The sequence below is a fragment of the Cygnus atratus genome, chromosome Z (assembly GCF_013377495.2).
Source record: "Cygnus atratus isolate AKBS03 ecotype Queensland, Australia chromosome Z, CAtr_DNAZoo_HiC_assembly, whole genome shotgun sequence".
Classification (NCBI taxonomy): Eukaryota; Metazoa; Chordata; class Aves; order Anseriformes; family Anatidae; genus Cygnus; species Cygnus atratus.
Genome location: NC_066396.1, coordinates 24,479,484 through 24,498,581, shown reverse-complemented (window position 1 = coordinate 24,498,581; position 19,098 = coordinate 24,479,484). Strand labels below are relative to the sequence as shown.

The 19,098-nt window shown below is 38.7% G+C and overlaps 1 long non-coding RNA gene across 2 annotated transcripts; it reads right to left on the bottom strand.

The window, feature by feature from the left end:
* Nucleotides 1–794: 794 nt before the first annotated feature.
* On the bottom strand, nucleotides 795–11,990 carry LOC118251474 (uncharacterized). Of its 2 annotated transcripts, XR_004779827.2 has the most exons (5): nucleotides 11,849–11,990; nucleotides 10,865–10,920; nucleotides 5,028–5,099; nucleotides 1,296–1,388; nucleotides 795–1,103 (listed from the first exon to the last, which is right to left on the bottom strand). It is a non-coding gene; the product is annotated as an uncharacterized LOC118251474 (long non-coding RNA). The 2 variants fall into 2 exon arrangements; XR_004779826.2 differs by lacking the exon at nucleotides 1,296–1,388.
* Between the last annotated feature and the right edge of the window lie 7,108 nt (nucleotides 11,991–19,098).

Genomic DNA, 19,098 nt, shown 5'->3' with positions numbered 1-19,098 from the left:
TGTCTGTGATTCATCACAAACCCAGAGATCATCTCCATCAGATCTTTTACCAGAGCTTCCTAGGTCTTAGTATTTTTAACACGGAAGCAGAAGTGAAATGACCTGAACTTTGGAAGTTTAGGTCCAGAAGTGAAAATACAAAGTCTTTGCTATGTAAAGAACAAACTTTTGCTAACTAGGATGAATGTAAGGACAACAGGGATTTGAACAAGAAATAAGCTTTGGAAACTTTCTACAAGCTCACTGTGCTCCACAGAGAAGATAACTACATTTTCAGTGAGCTCCAAATTTTTTCAGGAATCCCATGCAAAGAATGCTTGATGGCTTAAAAAATTTCAGTTTTACAATCACGTCTCTTCATCCATCTTGCTGGCTGGCTTGATTTATCTGTAAACTGCAGGAAAGCAAAGACTTGCTTTCTTTTGTAAAGTAGGATGTTCTGGAGTAAGATACAAAATCACGGAAAACACTTTTTTTTCCTTTTGCTTTTGGAGGAGAGTTTTATAGGAATCCTATTGAAACAGAAATCTCTATGTACCATCAAGTTCTTCCAAAAGCAGTTTGTGGCTCATGCCTTCCTACTTCAATTCTATCCACAACTGCAATGGTAGGTTCAGTGACAGTTTTTAACTAAGCATTAAAAAAAAGTCAGTTCATATATCTGTCTTGTTCTACTCTATTGACTTGATAAAATATCAAGCATAAATAATCTAATTTCATCCTGCAATGTCTTAAATTATTCCAGGTATAGATACTATTGAAATAGGATGAACAGATTATCATAAAATATATTTTCAGTATCTCACTTTATTAGAAAAAATTCTTCTGTGTTGCCTTTTCTTTATATTCCACTTATTGACATGTTTATGGACAGATGTTTTCTGCTGTAAGTTTTGTAAAGAGAGAGGTTACAGAGCTCCACCTACATGCAGTTCCATGGAATTATGATAATCAGTTTGGTCAACAGTGGGTGATCTGTACACACACAGCTCCTGAGACAGACAGTAATCAATTACATCCCAAATTCAGGAATCAGAAGATGGAACTCAATATATTTTGGTCAACTTCACCTCAGAGCTTCTATATCCAATAAAGTCGTAAAACTGAAAAGAAAAATAAATTCTGGGTAACAAGACTTGAGGCATTCAGAGCAGAGGGTAGTAGCTAACAAAAGAATTTCAAAGCAAGTTCAAGAAGTGTATATTTGGAATAAAGAGAAGAAGCATAATTCTATCTCATGACTAACAGAGCAATAGCAAATATGCATTGAGCAAAAGATGCTTTACAGGCATTACCAGTTATCAATTGGTGGTTCAGGAGTGTTTTGTAGCATTCATTTGCAAATATTTGCATGTCGTCATTTCGATGCAATGGAAGAAAGAGACGAACTGGCAGCGGAAATACAATAGGAAAATGGTGAAAAATGAATAAACCCTACTTTGCAACTTATCTGCTAGCAAATCCAGAGACCAAACCTGTTCAGCCCTGTACGCCAGTCACTGCCTTTTAGCAGTCAGGTTAATAAGCTTTATAGCTGGTGTATTTTCAGCCAAAGAACAAAAGCAGGACAGTTTGACACATGGAAGATCAAGAATAAAAAACTGTACTATTTCTGAGTCAAGCAGCAGTGTTCTTTTACACTGGGAAGGAAGGGAAGTCTTTTCTGCAAAAGGTGTGCAGTGGAGTGTAGAAGGAAGAACATTCTTATTCCCTGATCGACCTACCTTATCCCAAGTCCCACATATCTTGTTGATGGCTCTCCATCAAAGATGAAAACCTCATATCTTGGGTTCCATAGACAGTTCCATAGTCTGATTTGCCATAGCTGTACCAGCCCTTCCCCCAAGATTTTATGGTCCCATTTAGCTTTAGGGACCCTCATGCTTTAGAACCTCAGGCTATGGCTTCTTAATAGCTTGCTGTTACTTATCCTGAGTGTGGTGCAGTTTTTAGACATTTTTAAAAGATCAGACACATTCTGTCGCTCTGAAAATGCTAGTTACAAACAGTGGTACTGGTAAAAGGCTACCTGCAGAGTAATCTAAAGCTAAATCTCTGATAAGCAAAAGCTAAATCCATATGCATTTGCTGATGCATACCATTAAAGTTGCTGAATCTCTGGAGCTGCCTTTATTTTATTTTTTTATTTTATTTTTTTAAATCTCTCTAATAGAGGAATTTTGATCAAATAGCAAAGGACTGAAAGTAAAGACTGTGGTATTGTTTTTGCATTTCATGAAACCGGACATAATTGTTGTCATACAGATGATGCCTCTACTTGCCAACTCATTTCCTTGATCAGTGATCAGTACATTAGTAAAATGTAATTGTTTCCAAAAAAAAAAAAAAAGAAAAAGTTATATGTTTCTGTATATTATGCGTTATATATAGTTACAGTGTACTTATGAAAAAAGAAGTCAAAAAAAGGCTTGTATGCATTTATTTATTTTTTTATTATTGTTAGTTGGCCTGCTGGAAGATACTACCTTTTCCTCCATACCTTTCTGTAAAAAGGCATTTCTTAGTAGTATCACACTACTACAACTTCATGAAAAATCAAACAGATGTCTTATTACGGCTAAAGCTTTTTTAAAATCTTGGCTTTTACCCTTTAATTCCTGCATAAACTTTTTTTCTGTGTGATGAGATGTCATCGTATTGCAATTTAAATACAGAGGCTTGTTGAAACGTGTAAATGCTGCCTCCTGGCGACTCACTGTATGGCTACAGGATGGGGGAATCTCAAATGGCTTCTCAGGCTTATACACAGAAATCAGAAGAGCATTTTATTTGTATCTAACTTCAGAACAGACTTAATCACACCTGTATTTGTTACTTAACACGGAATTTTTTTCTTCACAAGAACTGTCAAAGATAACTAAGCACCCGATTGTGCAACATTTCATTCTTATTTTCCTGCCAGGAGGAAAGAGCTGGAGTTTTACTTCAAGTATGCTCAGGCTGGCTCTTATTTTGAAATGTTAGAGAATGTAATACGGAATACGATGTAGACAAATATTTTAAATTATATGAAACAGGGTAGTGGAGAAAACATGAAAATAGAAGGTAGTTAACAAGTGTAAAACCTAAAATATATCTAAACACTGCTTTCTCCTTACCTCCCCTCTAGCATTACTGTGAAGTCCAAACATTACTAAAAATGCAGATTTCTCTACATAGTTTAATTCTTAGTAGTTAAGAAATTTAACCAGACACCCTTAACTCTGTCTGTGTGCTCGTCCTGTAAAATGAGGAATACCTAGGCAAAGAGATACTGTGTGTAATATTAAATGCTATTCGACACTGTATCGATCACACAATGGGGCAGAAATTAGCTGACTTGACAGGCATGCAGTACTACATCCACTGAAGCCACTGCTCTCTGCAAGGCTAGAACTTGCCAGGTTTGTCTGCTGTCCTGGCAAGACAGACCTGTGACTGAGCAGCAAATGGAGGCCATATTCTTTAAACCTTCTTACTGTCTTTCTTGATGCTTTTATTCATTTATGAATTCTTTTCACAGACAAATCTTTGTTATTCCACCCTACTTTGCTACTGCTACACCTATGTTTAATATGACTGGTTCTGCTGGTTTCATGAGGCAGACAGGACTCAAAGATAATTAGTATTTTCACTGCTGACCTGAAAGATGATTTGCATTTGTTTTTTGGACCTGAAGGTGTATGTGCTCCATTCTGTTAACACTGATATGAAAGCACAAAGGAACGGAAACTGGATTAGCTGTGTTTGCCTGGAAACTAAGCAATCCTTGGGTGGCACAAAGATGATATGTGTGACTCTTACCACCAGCTTCTTCCCAGTTGTGGGAATATGGAACATTCCAAAGATGTGACAGCATGGCCACAATAACTCACACTCCATCTACCTTTGACTAGAAAATTAAAATACTTCATCAGTTTTGTCATGTAAGCCTTTGAAAAGAGGGTTGCATAGGACTACAAGTAAAGAATTATGATCTATTTATTCCTTACATTCATTCTGGAGAGAGTTATTACCAGCTGCACAGGGTTTAACAGCATAGCAACTTAGACTTTTAATTTTCACTTGTAATTTCTACCAAAATATTTACTGTATATATACACCGAGATGTTACTGAAAAGCTGTGCAGGAAAGTTGTCTTCAGCTGAGGATAGAAAGGAGATAGGAGTGTGTCCAAATGGCAAATGCCAGCTGTATTTTCAAATGGTATGCAGAAAATTGTCTCGCCAAACAAGGATTTGGCCCCTGGTTCAAAGCTTCATGAAGAAACCATGGAGAAATCCTCTTTAAATGGATTAGCTATTCTGTTCTCATGAACAGAAGCAAAAAAATTATGGATTTAAATCATTATTCCCTTGGATTATTAATAGCCACACATTATCACTCAGGTGAGCATTAAAGGCTGGCAGACCAAAATGCTTTGCTCCAGACCTCCAGGCTGGTCACTTCCCTGTGGCATAACTGAGTAGCTAGGATCAAGGCAACAGACAGACCACATGCATGTAGTCCACTGCAGCAGAGGCAACAGAAGCAAGAATGGGCTGTGTTCACTGTTAGGTACATTTTTACTGTTTATGGCTCCGTTTAATAGTCTGGCTGAAACAGTACCTGTTTTAATAGTGTGTCTGGTTAACAAGCAGTTATTTCTCTGAAGCACAAAGAGATTTCTGAGTTAACATTGACTATTCAGTTACTCAGCTAGCTAGTTGCAGCTAATAAATCAAAGCTCTTCTCATTCTTTTATCCTAATATTCTGGCCTCATTTCTAAAAGTAGTGCCTCAATATGTGCTGTGCATGTGATAGATTTACTTATGAATCCAATCCTACAGGCACTCTACAGCTTTTCAGACACATCTGTTAGGACTTTTTTTTTTTTTTTTTCCCTAGCTATATAGAACGTACATCAAGCTTCTACAAAAGAGCAAAAAATCACATTCATTTACAGGAGCATACAGTGACATTTGTATTAATCTTCAATGAGGTGATGCATGGAATTCATTAAAATAATAAAGTGTGTGATACTCACAGCTCCATATTTCCTTAAACATGAAAGACAGTAATATTTTCCATGTGAAAACCTGCTGCCCCTCACTGGTTTCTAAAAGAAACAATGGAACAATGCCATCAATCACTCAGAACAGTAAGGACCTGCTTAGAATCCACAGCTTGTAGTTAATAACTAAATTAAGAATAGCATGATGTCAAGGAATAGCCTGTAAACAGAACTAATCATGATGTCTTGTTGGTCTACTTAATTACTAAGCCTAGCACATGCACCTTCTTCCCTCCAGTGTTTGTTGTCATTTCCCATAGAATGACAATGAACTTTGAGTTAGATTATAGCTAGAGGTCATAGTTGATCCTGGAAATGGCACAGAGGGAAATGCTGTAGTAAAGAAATTCTGAAATTCTTCAGAAAGCCCTACGTTTAGAAACATTTAGTGTTTGCAGCTACAGAATGAAGCAATGTGACCTGCAAGCAGTTCATGTGTTCAAAACAAAATTCTTCACCAAGTAAAGAAAATAAGGCTGGGATTCCTCATCTGAAATAACATCTAGTCTCTTCAACCACTAATAGCATGAATAAACAACAAGGATGTAGCAGAGGGTTATGGTAATGAAAGTGCAATTCATCTGAAGAAGCTTATGTAATTGGATTATATTTATATAACGTCCCTTTTTGCAGCATCTCATTGCTCTGTACTCTCATAAAGTGCTTGATTTTACAAGAATCCAGCCAGGCAAATAACTACTGAACACAGATGGGAAACCAAATTAAAAGAAAGAATGGGAGCTACATTCAGACTGATTCACAAAATTAACTTCACTATCACAAACGACTCCTCCATCAGTGCCGTAGGGTCTTCCAGCCTTGTAGAAGCAGTGTTCTGAATTGCTGTGTGCACTCCTAAGGCTGGATACCTCAGCAGTGGCAAAACCAAAGGTTTGTACTGAGAGCAAGTGGCCTGAATGGGGCCCTAAAGAGCTTTTTCATGGTCATGCTTTATTTGAAGTAAAACAGACAGCTGTAGTTAGATGTTTCACAAGTCCTGCTGGTCAAGCAGGAATAATTCTGGGGAAGCAGTAGTTCTGTAAGTAATCCTTTAATGTAATGACAATTTTAGGTGAGCCAGAGAAAAGTGCAGTCTCCTCTATCCAGCTTCCTAAGGTCTTGTAAGTTTTTGGCAGATATTCACACACCCATTTTACCCCATGACGCCTTTCTTCCCCACAGCTAGTTAGTCCCTCTCTTCTCTGCGACCTTTTTTCCATTTAAGAGACCAAAAGCTTTATTTTCAATTCAACTGAAGATGATTATAATTGATGTGAATTATGCAAAGCCTCTTGTCACATTTTCCATTCTGGCTGACTCAAAGCCCTGGATCTCAAACCCCACTCTGCACTGCTGTTTGAGGTCTGATTCTATAGATCAAATCCATTTCTAGTTTCAGAGATCTTTGTCTAGTTGATCATATTAGGTCTGTATGAACACAACTCACAATATTTAAATGTGAGTTAGTGGATGAATACCATCAGATGAAAGTGCCCTTTAGTAAGTCCTTTGTAATACATAAATAACTCTGCTGAGAGCAAAACAAAGGCCCTTTGTGTTATTGCAGAGTGGAGCCAAAAATGTTCTCGAAGCAAAGTTTGTTTTCAATATAATTACATACAGCTCATACATAAAGCAGCTTGCCATGCTGTAGCCAAAAATGTAGTCCTTTAGATTCCATGAACATCTCCATCTATCTATATTAACAATAGAAACAAATATATGGTAAGACTGTTTATATTTCACTGGTTCCTTTATTTTATTCTACTTGATATATTACTTGTTGTCTAAGGACACAGTCCTGCAAGAATCTTACTGCTGGCACAAATATCTGCCTGTACAAATGGCCTCGCAGCACTGGGAGTCCTGTGAGTGAATTCAGGACTGTTTTGATATGTTTTGGGATAGTGCCTGTTACTGATTGTGACTGGGGACTTAAAAGCTGCAGTGACAGAACAGAGCAGAAAATGTAGCAAATATATTCTAGGATACTAAAGAAAAGGATGAAAACAAAATCTTAGATAATTTTTTTATATTAGGTGTGCTAAGAACAGGAGAATATATTCAAACTTCCCAGTGAAAGCTTAGATGCCTAAGAAATTATTTTAGGAAAATGAACACGTCCCCATACACCTGATACTAGCCAGCTGATAGATCAGCTGAAGCATCCTGTGAGGATGATCCATTTGGAGACTTCTCAACAATTAAATAACCCTTCTGCACTTGAACTGATGGAAACAATTCTGAATCCCTCAATGTTGATGGGAGAACACTCCCTCCAAGAAAGCACCATAATTCATCTGGAAAATTTTGTTCTTTACTTATTTTTCCTCACATTCCTGCATCCTTCCATTCCACAGTATAATGACTGTAGAGCCAGATGCCAATCATAACCAATTCTCCACTGTGTTTTCACTTGTATATCAGTATTTAACATCTTTCTTTCTGAATGCAGTAACAGAAAAGCAAGTGATGATAATCCACAGTGCAGTCTCATTACTCAGTAGTGTATGTTTCTTTGCCGCTACAACATGTTTATGTGTTTCCAGGAAGAATCACCACTACAGAAATAATTTTCCTTGTATAGAAGTCCACAGTCAGTAAAGGGCTGCTATAGTTGGACAGTAGGGATGTGACGTCTATGCCACACTGAGATGTGGAACAGACCAAAGGAGAGCCAGTAGCTGAAACACCTCAGGACAACATAAAAGCTTCCTCTAAAATCCTTCCTCTGCTCAGGATAGGTCAAGTCCCTGGAGGTCTCAGATCAAAGTAGACAAGATTTGCACTGAGCACAATTTACTTTGCTAAAAGAACATGAACCATGATGTCACCAAAGGGTCTAGGTCTCTAGAAATTTTCTCTTATTTTGGGGGAAAGTCCATTTCCATCCCTGTTTCTGAATTATTTTTTTAGTGAAGCAGAAGACAGTTGTGACCCTGACACAACCTACACAACTGGAACAGTACATATTTCCACCAACAGGCTGGGAACCACACCATCAGACATCCATAGTCCTCTTATTCTTCCCATCTGCTACTATCACCTGCATCCACTCATGTACTAGGAAAAAATGTGAATAAGGAAGGCATCCTAAACCCTATTGTATTTCTCACACAAGCAAGCAGGCTAGACCACAGTCTTGTCCTAAATCACTATCTGTTTAGCCTAGAAATACTAATGGCACACCAAACTGTGCAGGAGCATTGATCTGGTTAAGGCTGGGAAGACTCTGCTGAGGGATCTGGACAGGCTAGGTCAATGGGCTGCATCCAGTCGCGTGGCATGCAACAGGGCTAACTGCTGGGTGCTGCACTTGGGACATAACGACCCCTTGTAGTGGTACAGGCTTGGGGAAGGTGGCTGGAAAGTTGCTTGGCAGAAAAGGACATGGGGATGCTGGTCAAGAGCTGGCTGAATGTGAGCCAGCTGTGGCCCAGCTGGCCAAGAGGGCCAACGGCCTCCTGGCCTGCCCCAGAAATGGTGTGGCCAGCAGGCCTAGGGAAGGGATTGTCCCCTTGGATGCAGCACTGGTGAGACCGCACCTTGAGCACTGTCTTCAGTTTTGGGACCCTCACGACAATAAATTGAGCTGCTTTTTATCAAAAAGAAGTAAGATCTGCTCCAAGGATTAATATGCATTTTATACTTATTGTTAAACCCCTGGAAATAAAATTGTTTAAATGACTTCTTGTCTAAATAGTTTCAAACTAACTGGTAAGCTGTACTGACAAAAGTACTTCTTGTTCTGAGAGACAAATGAAGAGGTAAACACAGTCATGATGAGTATTCTCTGTCAGGGAACGAAAACTCTCTACACACTTTTCCAACGTGTGTCACAAGTGAAAGCTGGCAGATACAGGATCCACCAAAGAACCTACAAGTTCATAAAATCACAGAACCATAGAACCATCTGGGTTGGCAAGGACCTTCACGATCATCAAGTTCAACCACCAGCCTGACCTGCCAAGTTCCAACACTAAGCCATGTCCCATAGTGCTGCATCCACACATCTAATAAATAACTCCAGGAAGAGGACTCCACCACTTCCCTGGGCAGCCTTTTCCAATGCTTGACCACCTTCTCTGTGAATAAATTCTTCCTAATGTCCACTCTAAACCCTCCCTGGTGCAACTTGAGACTGTTTCCTCCTGTCTAAGATATCACTTCTAAATTTAAAATTGAAGCAGGAAACAAACAAACAAACACAAATTAACAATGAGATTTCGGACTTTTGAAACTTTAAGCAAAGGTAACTGAGTCTGCCAGAGCAAGACCACCTGTAGCAAATCTCAAGGTAATGCTGCACTTCAGTTTCAAAACACAGAAACCACATTTATATCTCTGCAAACTAATACCACACTGGCAGTCTGGGCCCTAAGTTTTATCTTTGGACACTCTACCTGCATTCCAATAAAAATTTCAGACTTAAATAAGGACAATATTGATCAGATTCACTAGATACCTGATGGAAAAACTAAAAAAGTCAAGCTGAAATTTTTACTAAAAATGTCATTTCTATAGGTGGAATTTAAACAACTTAGTGCTCACTGAAGAGGACATTTCCAGAAAATGTGTGTGCCAAAGTAGAAGTAAGCCCATGTGTTTTATGTGGTTTTCTATGCACACCCCTAAAATGGTGTTTCAGTGTACCCTGCATTCACAAGCATTATGGGTTCCTAAAGACAGACCAGTTCAAAGCATTCCTGTTAACACAGTGACTGAAGGTACACACACAAGAAACCATACATGTTTTCTGGTAAAAATGAAAACCTTGGTTTTCGGGAACAGATATTGCTCAGTGCCAAGTTGTGCCATCTGCATAACGATAGAGCCATAAAGGATGATCTATCTCTCTCTATCAGCTAAATTCCCCATGAGTATGTCTTTGATCTGTGGGCAATTGCATGACTTAGCTGAAGTTTCTGGGCATGATAATTATCTTACATTCAGCCTATTTGAGGAAACAATTTAGAGGGACCCCTTTGTTTGGTGATGGCTAAAATAGGAGCAAATCAGTCACCTGGGGACTGAGCCACGCGGAGGCCGCAGCAACCACTGAGCTGCACAGTCCCATGGGCTCTCCCCGTGTGTGGGAAATAACACGGGTGTATGGGATTGATTTGAATGCAGAACAGTGTGTGTGCGTGCATGCGTTTGTATATGCACGCATATGTATACATGTGTAACAAACAGAGCAGTGAAGAGAAACTCTGCTGATACAAACAAGTCAGCAAAAAAAGCAAGACCCAAGCAGAGAAACAGCAGCTGGAATGTGACCATGAACAAAAACTAGAGCAAGCAAGAGGTTTGGGGCTGCCTGTGCTGAAAAAGGCTTGGAACTGAGAATAGAGAAACTTGCTCCTGTTACTTGAATTCAAATATACTCAGAGAAATACGCTCTGCTTCTATAAAAGCACTGGATTGCATTAAAAAAACACCTAACTGCATTTTCAGTTTCTTCTTTTACAGGAAATATCCCAAGATTCATCTCAAAAATTATTCACGCCAAAACAGGAAAACAACATAAAGGTAGAAAATTTGGGAAGCTGTACAGGAACTGGAACTAAAATATAAAATCAGAAGATTATCTGGAATGTATCTGCAACTAGTTTAATTTCTTGGTTTTGGGTGTATGCTTTTGAAATTGAAATAAGTAATGCCTTCAGCTACTTGATTTATGATAGTTGCACAATGCCAGGTCTGCAGCTTATGTTTATATAAAACTGTTGTCTAAAAAAAAAAAAAGGGTTGCAATTCAGTTTTGATGAGAGAGAACCTCCTTAGTGCCCTCTCTAGCCAAGTAATACCTCCAGAATGCAGACAGACAGATGTCCTTCTCCGGCCTGCTTGTTCCTTGTCTCATCTATTAGAAAGCAAATAAAATTGCACAGACCAACAATGTTAATGAGAACAGTAGAAGTTCTTACTGAATGAAATCACCATATTGGAAAAGAAAATATACCACATATATATTACAAATCAATTACACAATATTCATGACTTCCCTTGCCACACAAAAGAAGATGTAAAAAAGAAGAGATAACATAGTGATTCAACTGGACTCACATATTACATTATATTTCAGGGTATCTGTGTACTGCATATACCACTTTGGTTCAGGTACAAACCTATGTACTTGCTGAATACTGGAATATACTCAGAATATTATTTTCCTCCTATTGTTATTGAAAGAACTTATAAGAAGTTGTAAATGATGCTCCTTTTTTTAGAGGTGCCTCCTCCACATGAGAATCAAGAGGCTACAAAAGGTCTTACAGCAACTGGGAGTTGTAACTAGGAATCAGAAACAACTTGCAATTAGAAGTCCCAATAGCAAAATGAAAGAAAATGGAAGTAAAAAGTATGCAGAGCAGAGCCAGCCAAAGATAAAGGCACAAATATTATTGCTTTGATTTAAATTGTAATAATTTTAGAGGGAAGAAGGTAATAAAATAAAATATCTTTATAATGCATACACTCATGTACAAGGGAGAAAATGAATTGAAGTTTTTGAAAAAAATATTTTAGGGTCAAAATTTCAATAAATTTTTGTCATAAACCAAAAGGGTTTTAAGTCAAATTAGGTTTTCTGAGGAGAATGTAGTAGAAGAAAAATTGTTTTCTTAATCCAAAACTGCAGTTAGGTATTATTTGGGGCATCCAGAGAAGGCCAAACAACAAGAACGCAAGTGATGGAGTTGGAGAGGAAAGAGGAAAACAATAATCAAATTAGAAAGGAAACAAAAGCAGAGAAAGTAGAACAGTAAGAAAGAATGAATCAAACTGCTTACCTCTTGCTCCAGTGCTCTGAAAGGTTTTATGTCTGACTTATCTTTTACACTTACAGTGTCCTGCCCAAGGATTTCAGTGTTTCACAACTGTTGAGATGCATCCTCATAAGAATGCATTTGCCTCACAGTATACCCCACATTCTTTCAACCTCCTTTTTTCCTGACTTGCCTCACACCTGCATCATTGATGACAGTCCATCAAAGTTATTTACAGTGCGCTGCTGTGCCATCAGTCTGTCTGCAACTAGTTCATCACTTCAGATTCCCACCCAGCAGTTTCCTGTCCCTCTGCAGCTGCACCTCCCACTTCCTTCCAGGCTGCATCTCCTCAAGCTGACAAAGTTCGTGATGGTAAAATGGATGCATGTGTTTAAACTGGAGAAACTGCTTCTTTCAAGGTGCTCCAAGACCAAACCAAACAGTATTTATCCCTTATCCAGGCACCAACTAATTCTTCCTGAACCCAAAAATGAAAAAAAAAAAAAAAGGTTGTTGGGGGGGGAGGGGGGTTGGGAGGGGGAGAGGCGCTGATTTTCTTTAAATCTTGTTGATTCCTTCAAATCCTTTTGCCTGCAAGCAAAAAGGTGTGCCCAGCTTCTGGGCTGAGAGGCAGAAACTTACATCCCAGATTGTCCAAATGAAAAAAATATCCAATGCTATCAGTATGAAGAAGATGCAGAGTTAATTTGAAATTGTATGGTGAAGATGGGAACTACAAAGTAGACTGTATGGCAGGATATCATGAAGTGTAGGTTAAGAGAACGTGTGCTGCTGGATAAGGAGAAACACAGTGGTTTGACCTGCCGTGTGGAAGCCCAGCCAGACCAACTGTTTTGAACACTGGGATCATCTGGATCATCCTAAAAAAGAAGAAGCAAACAAACTTAAAAGCAAACAAACAAACCTTTCCTTACAAAATAAGGTTTTCCTCCCAAGTTAAGGAAGAAAATGCTTAATAAGGGCTAGTTAACGTTTACCCTGTATCCATTCCAGCTCATAGAAAAGTGCAATCATTCCTTAAGGAAAACACAGACAGTAGCGTGGTAAATTATGGTATTTGAAGAGCAATGCATGGCTGTCAAACTGTAATAGGAACAGCATCTCAGATTATCTGATATTCAATGGCACATGCTCTGAAAGAAGCTCAGACTGAGAAAAGACAGCCAGGAAACATCAGTGTTGAACAGAGGCAGCAAGATGTAAAACAGTATTATTTATAAAAGAAAAGATTAAAGCTAGAAAGGTCTCCAGGTACCCACCAAGGACCATAAAGACTGTGTGACAAACGAATAGACCCACCACTGGGTCTCCTTTCATCAGCCCTAAGGAACATCCTGACAAGAGGTGTGCCTAAGGGGAGGGCGTGCATGACACTGCCTCTTCTGCCAGCTTCAGCAAACACTGGGCTGGAAGACAACTTGCACTCCTCCTGTCACGTCTCTTCACTTGCGCCCTTTTGTTTCCCCAGTGTAGATCTACTTGTTTCTGTTCCTCTCCCTATGCCATCAGCTTATGTCTTAGCTGGCCAGATCACTATTTTTGGCAGCACCGATGCAAGTCTAAAACAGGGAGGCAGAGGAAAGCAATGCCTTTAAACAGCTCAGTGCTTATAAAGGTTAGCCAAATCTTGGGAGTTACTGTGTGCTGTGGTCAGTCTCCTCTAGCAACAACGTTGTAAATTAAAGTCAGGAGCAGAAACAGAAGGTGCACTTTCTAACTTGGCCTTTTTTCCCCCCCCCTTTATTCTTTTGTGGGTGCTTGCCTTAATTTGTCATTGAAGAGGCAGATTTAGGCTTTTACTGCAACAATAATAACAGCAGCTCTGGCTCATCATTTTAATTTCTTCTTCATCCAAAAAGAGCAGTTATTATCATCTTTAATACCAGCTAAAAGACTGCCAAATACAACAGCTTCCCTTATAAGAAACAAAACAAAACCAGCAACCACTACTGCAGCTATGAGGAAGGAAGTAAGATATGTGGTTAAAATCTCACTCAACCATTTTCCCTGTTCTTTTTTTACTTTTCTTTGTGGCTAACAAATGTTAAAACTTCTTGGCTTTTTTAGATGTGGGTATTTGCTGAAATACATTTGGTTGTCTCTGAATGGCCAGACCTTAACTACTTAGTATTATACAGTGGGTCATGTAAATAAATACCTCTGACCTTCCTGACTCATTTGTTCCAGTAAAACAGGCTTAAAGCTTCTAATTAATACAGGATGTCACTATCATCTTTCCATCCCCCACCAATGACTCCATAAACACTGTGCCATTGTTTCCTCATTATTTTCTTCTTCCTAGTGCTTCTCCTCTCACTGCTACAAGCTGACACTCCTTGGGTTACTTCCTCATCCCTACTGACTTAGGAGCCCCAGTCATTGCCGCTTCCCCCAGGAAAGTGCTGCTGCTACACTAATTCCTTTACTGAGCTGAAAGGCAGTCCTTTATGCCAGACCCCAGTGTCTTTGCTTATTCCCGGTGACATAATCTTTTTGATACCTGAGAAAACATACTATTTCTGGCGATGACAAGATGAGGACTGAGTGCCCTCTTATAGTTCAAATCATTCATATTCTTGCCTTCAAGGTTCTGGCCTACAACAATGATTTGTCATCCCATTTCAGTTCAGAAGGCTCTCCTTTCTGGTCTCAGCAGCCATGGCAGCATGTCCATTTCTTTGATATTTCTTTGAATCTCGGAAAGATTCTCTAAGCAAGCCAGGCTTCTAAATATCCATCCATTCCCAATCTGTTATTCTTTACTAATATAACATGTTCTAGACAATATAAAGCCAAAGGACTTCACCCAATATTGAAACTGCAGAAGGTAAAACAAGTTAGACACCAGAAAACACTTTCCCATTGCAAGGAAAACTAGCCATTGCAATAGTTCACTGAACAAGAAAGAGGAATCTCCATTTTTGGACACTTCAGAAAGGAGGTGACAGGGACATCTGGCAGTATATTATGTTCTGGGAGAATGGGATCTTTGGCATGATCTGTCCAGGTCCTTTCCAGACATGGTTACTGTTTCTGTAATAAAAATAGCAATGTCTGAACCCATGTAACCCAGATAGCCTAACCTGATTTCTGTTCAAGAGGTCACTTCAAACTAGTGGTCAAATCACACTGAAGCCAGTCTCTTGACAACTTGTTTACCAACAGAAACTTTCCCACTAACTGTGACCCCAATGCTTATGCCCTTTTTGTACCTGACTTTTCCCATAACCCCTCCTCTGTTTCTTAGTGCCTCCTCTGACTGCAAACTTGTTCAGACAAATAGCTTACGTGAAATCTTGGCCATACTACTTGGAATGGAAGATATTCTGTTTAAGTCAGTGAGATAATTCAGGGTACCGAAGTTAAGCACATACTTGTCTAAAAGATATTAGCATAATAACAGTGCAGATTTGAAGGACGGTGGGTACTCACATTCAAATAGCTGTAATAAGGAATTATAAATCACCTACACTGAAGTTAAACTTTTGATGACTGAAAGATGATGATTGAAGCTTTTGCAATTCTTCAAAGTAAAAACAGGACCCTGCAATTAAAATAAACAAAACAAAACAAAACAAAAACAAATAAACAAAAAAAATTGTTTTCATTGCTATATAAAATTATAAGATACACTTGGTAGTACTCAGAGTCCTCAGGAAATTTCCAAATGAAATTTGGGAAACTGAAATGAAGGGATGATGAACAAAGGCACCAGATGGGGACTCTCCTGTTAACCAGCAAGGTTGCCAGTGAAACACCTCCATTCTCAGAAGGAAATGATACGCATCTCACTGTAGCAAGGGTAAACAAAAGATGAGGCAATGGAATTTTTTTATTTGAAATGTTGAACTTCGTTGACATATCTAATAAAATCAGAGTATCTTACAGCTGACATGACTTACTCACAAGTGAAAATCTTCAGTATACTGGTTTCTATCAGCAAACATATTCAAAACCTTGGCTGAAAATGACCAAAGGATGGAACACAGATTAAAGTCCATCAATCTATTCTAAAGCCTTATAGAAAACAGGAAGCACTAAAAAGAATGCAGTTGGTAATTGCAAAATAATCAGTGATATTTTAAATAAGCAAAAATTGAGGGGTTAATGTATAAATAAGCTTGCTATGTTAAATCAAATAACAATACTTGAATACTTTTTCCTCCCAGCTGTATCTGTCTAGCCAAAGATCTCTCTGTCCCTTGTTTTGAATAGTTAATCTTGTATTTTTGATAACTATTACAACCAGAATATCTCCAAAAGGAATAAACATACAGAATATAGTTTTGGTACAATTAAGCAGAAGGGATTTGCCACAGGACAATGACAATAACTTACCAACAGGAACTTCAATGACAGCTCAGACCTCTTTAGTTCTTGCATCAACAGCAAAGAATGTTAAGATGTGTTTGTCGTATGACGCAATTCTAGGAATAAAGACTGGCTGGAAAAGGTGTCAGCTGATAATTAATGACAAGCACATGAGAAGCCATTAATAAAACCATTCCTGCAGATGACCTGCTCCTCTGTAAAAGAAAACAAGACTGCAGTCTTAAAGCAAATATACAATACTGTTATGAGAAATGGCCTGTGTTATGTATGTTACATCATGTTACATCATGCTAAAATCTAGCAGGTGATCACAGTCTTACCAAGTTTCCTTTCAGTAATGCCAGGCATGGATCAGATTTGTAGAACAGATGCTGAAAGTAAACCTTGGTAATATGAAAAGCAGAGCCTGGGCTAGCAACACTGAAGTGCCAGTGCCACAGCCCATTGCTAAGTATGCTGTGGTAGCCTGATCTGAGAAAGCAAGGATTACACAGTCACCACCAGTCAGTTTGTGCCTCTGTTACTCCATGCCTTACAATAGTTGAAAATGCTGGCCAGTTTTAGCCAAATTTGAAACCAGCATTGAATTGCAAAATCATTCAGCTGGATGATTCTGACAGATTAAATGTCCAAAGGTAAACTAATTTTAACTATTGAAGCACCAAATGATTCTGGTTGGATGAGACCTCAAGAAGTCATCTGGTTCACCTGGTGAAGTGCCAAAAGGGTAAATCAATCTTTCACAAATTTAAAAAAAATAAATAAATCAGTCATTATACATATATATACACAGCTTATATTTTGCATCAGCTGAGTGACTAAGACATACATACCGATATTAACATAGCTTTGGGCAAGTCATAGCACATACTGATTCTTACTCAGATGGGGTGGCACCTTGGGGGAGTGTATGGTGAGTTAGGATATTGAATTGAGGATACAGAACATAAATCTGTAAGGAAATAGTTTTGAATATTCTATTGCTCATAGTACAAATTGTTTGCCTAAGGCATAAATGTTAGAATTGAAAAGAGTAAGGCTCATCAAATAGGCTACAGAATAGTAGTGTTAGTTTTCTGCATAAAATCTGACACAAGCAACCTTCTGATTTTAATTAAAAAGGCTATGTGTCATTTCTGCCTATAAACATAGTAATGATTTAGATGCTGTTTCCATTCTGAAGGGCCCACAGTCAGAAGCTGAATTTTTGTGCAAAGGATTTCAGGTACTGCTTAAGAGGAAAAATATTTATTTCTAAAAATAAAAGCTGCTCATTTTCTTACAAGTCTGATTCGCTTTCAGACCAGCTATTCATCACCAGTCACATGACAGTAACAAAGAATCAGATCAACAACCACTTTCTACTAATGCTGAACTTATTTGGATACAGAAAAGTGTATTATTTCTAACACTACAACCTCTCTCATCCCACATACATGAACTCTGCTGTTTCACTGCAGAATGACAACTTAAGAGGGTTGCCAAACAGCAATGCCCAGTGACGTTACAAAAAGAAACAAAACACATTTCCCCTTTTTCATTCTCCTTTAAACTACAAATTACTGCTCTGTATGAAATCTCTCTTGGACTTCACTACTCTTCCAGATCTGATCATCTGGATTCAAGGGGGGATTTAACCATTCACCGGGAAGCATGCAGGCCCATCAACACGAGATTTGGACTTCTTTTTACAAGGACTGCTTCCCTTTCTCAGCACTGCCAGTGCGATCACATGGCAATTCAGCCGAAGATGGAACCAGATGAAGATACCATCTGTTTCTCCTGTACTGAGTAACTGGATCAGACTCAAGTATGCAGCAGCTTCGGGTGTAGCTATGTCTACAGACAGCAGCTCATGCTACCCAGTATTTCTCCAGAACAGTTTAATTGGGATCAGAACTTGTTTCGTAAGTGAGGCTGAATGTCAGGCCTTCTACTTACGCAGGCAGGAGAACACCTAAGATCTCCTAGATGTAAGGGTCTCACCCTGACAAACTTTGGAGAGGACACCTGGGATTCAGGCTTGCCATTAGAATCAGCAGTGTTGCTGTGACCTTTCACTCCATAAACTGAGTTTATTCTGTTGTGTAGAGTATTTACGCAGTGCCCTGGTGAATTTTGTTGCAAGACTTTCTCACTAGTATGTATTTTATTTTACTCAGCAGGCTGTTCTCTTTCTTGAACTGTCTCCAACCTCATTGGATCCCCAAATGCTGGAACAAATATCTGGCAAACTGTAGCTGCTATCTATAATTACTTCTGCTCAAAAACTGTTAAGACTTTAAACGTCTCTCTAGCCTGCTGACTCGCGTTTTATTAGGAGACAGACTTCCAAAATGCCTTGGAAAATACTCTGTGCTTAGTAAACATCATACAAGTCTAAAATGTTTTATGCTGCAAAGTCTGTTGGTATTGGCATTATTCTGGCTTGTGTTTTACCTTCTGCCCCAACTCTGCCTCACACACTAGCATACTCTGTTGCTATTGTGATGACCAAAGATGAATGTATAGATTTTCTGAGATGTTGCTATTCAAAGACTATTTACACCACAGACAGGGCTGTGACTAAATCTTGCACAAATGTTTATAAGGCAGCTTTAACATAAGCAGGTTGTGTATTTAGAACAGTATAGCTGAAACTGTGGGGAGATAACATACAAGCTGGACATGAACTAGTTTCTGTGGAGAGGCTAACAAATGATTCAAAATGCACTAGGTATTCTTGAGACAGTGTGAATAATAAAGCTAATCAATAAGTATTCATGGTCTTCCCTGACCTGTATGAAAGAGAATGATAAACAACAGAACGTTTTGTTGGAAAAAAAAAAAAAAAAAAAAAGTAACAGTGCTCTAGTGTTAACAGTGCGATGTTTACAAATCAGAAACTTAATTCAATAACTACTATGCTTAGAATATTT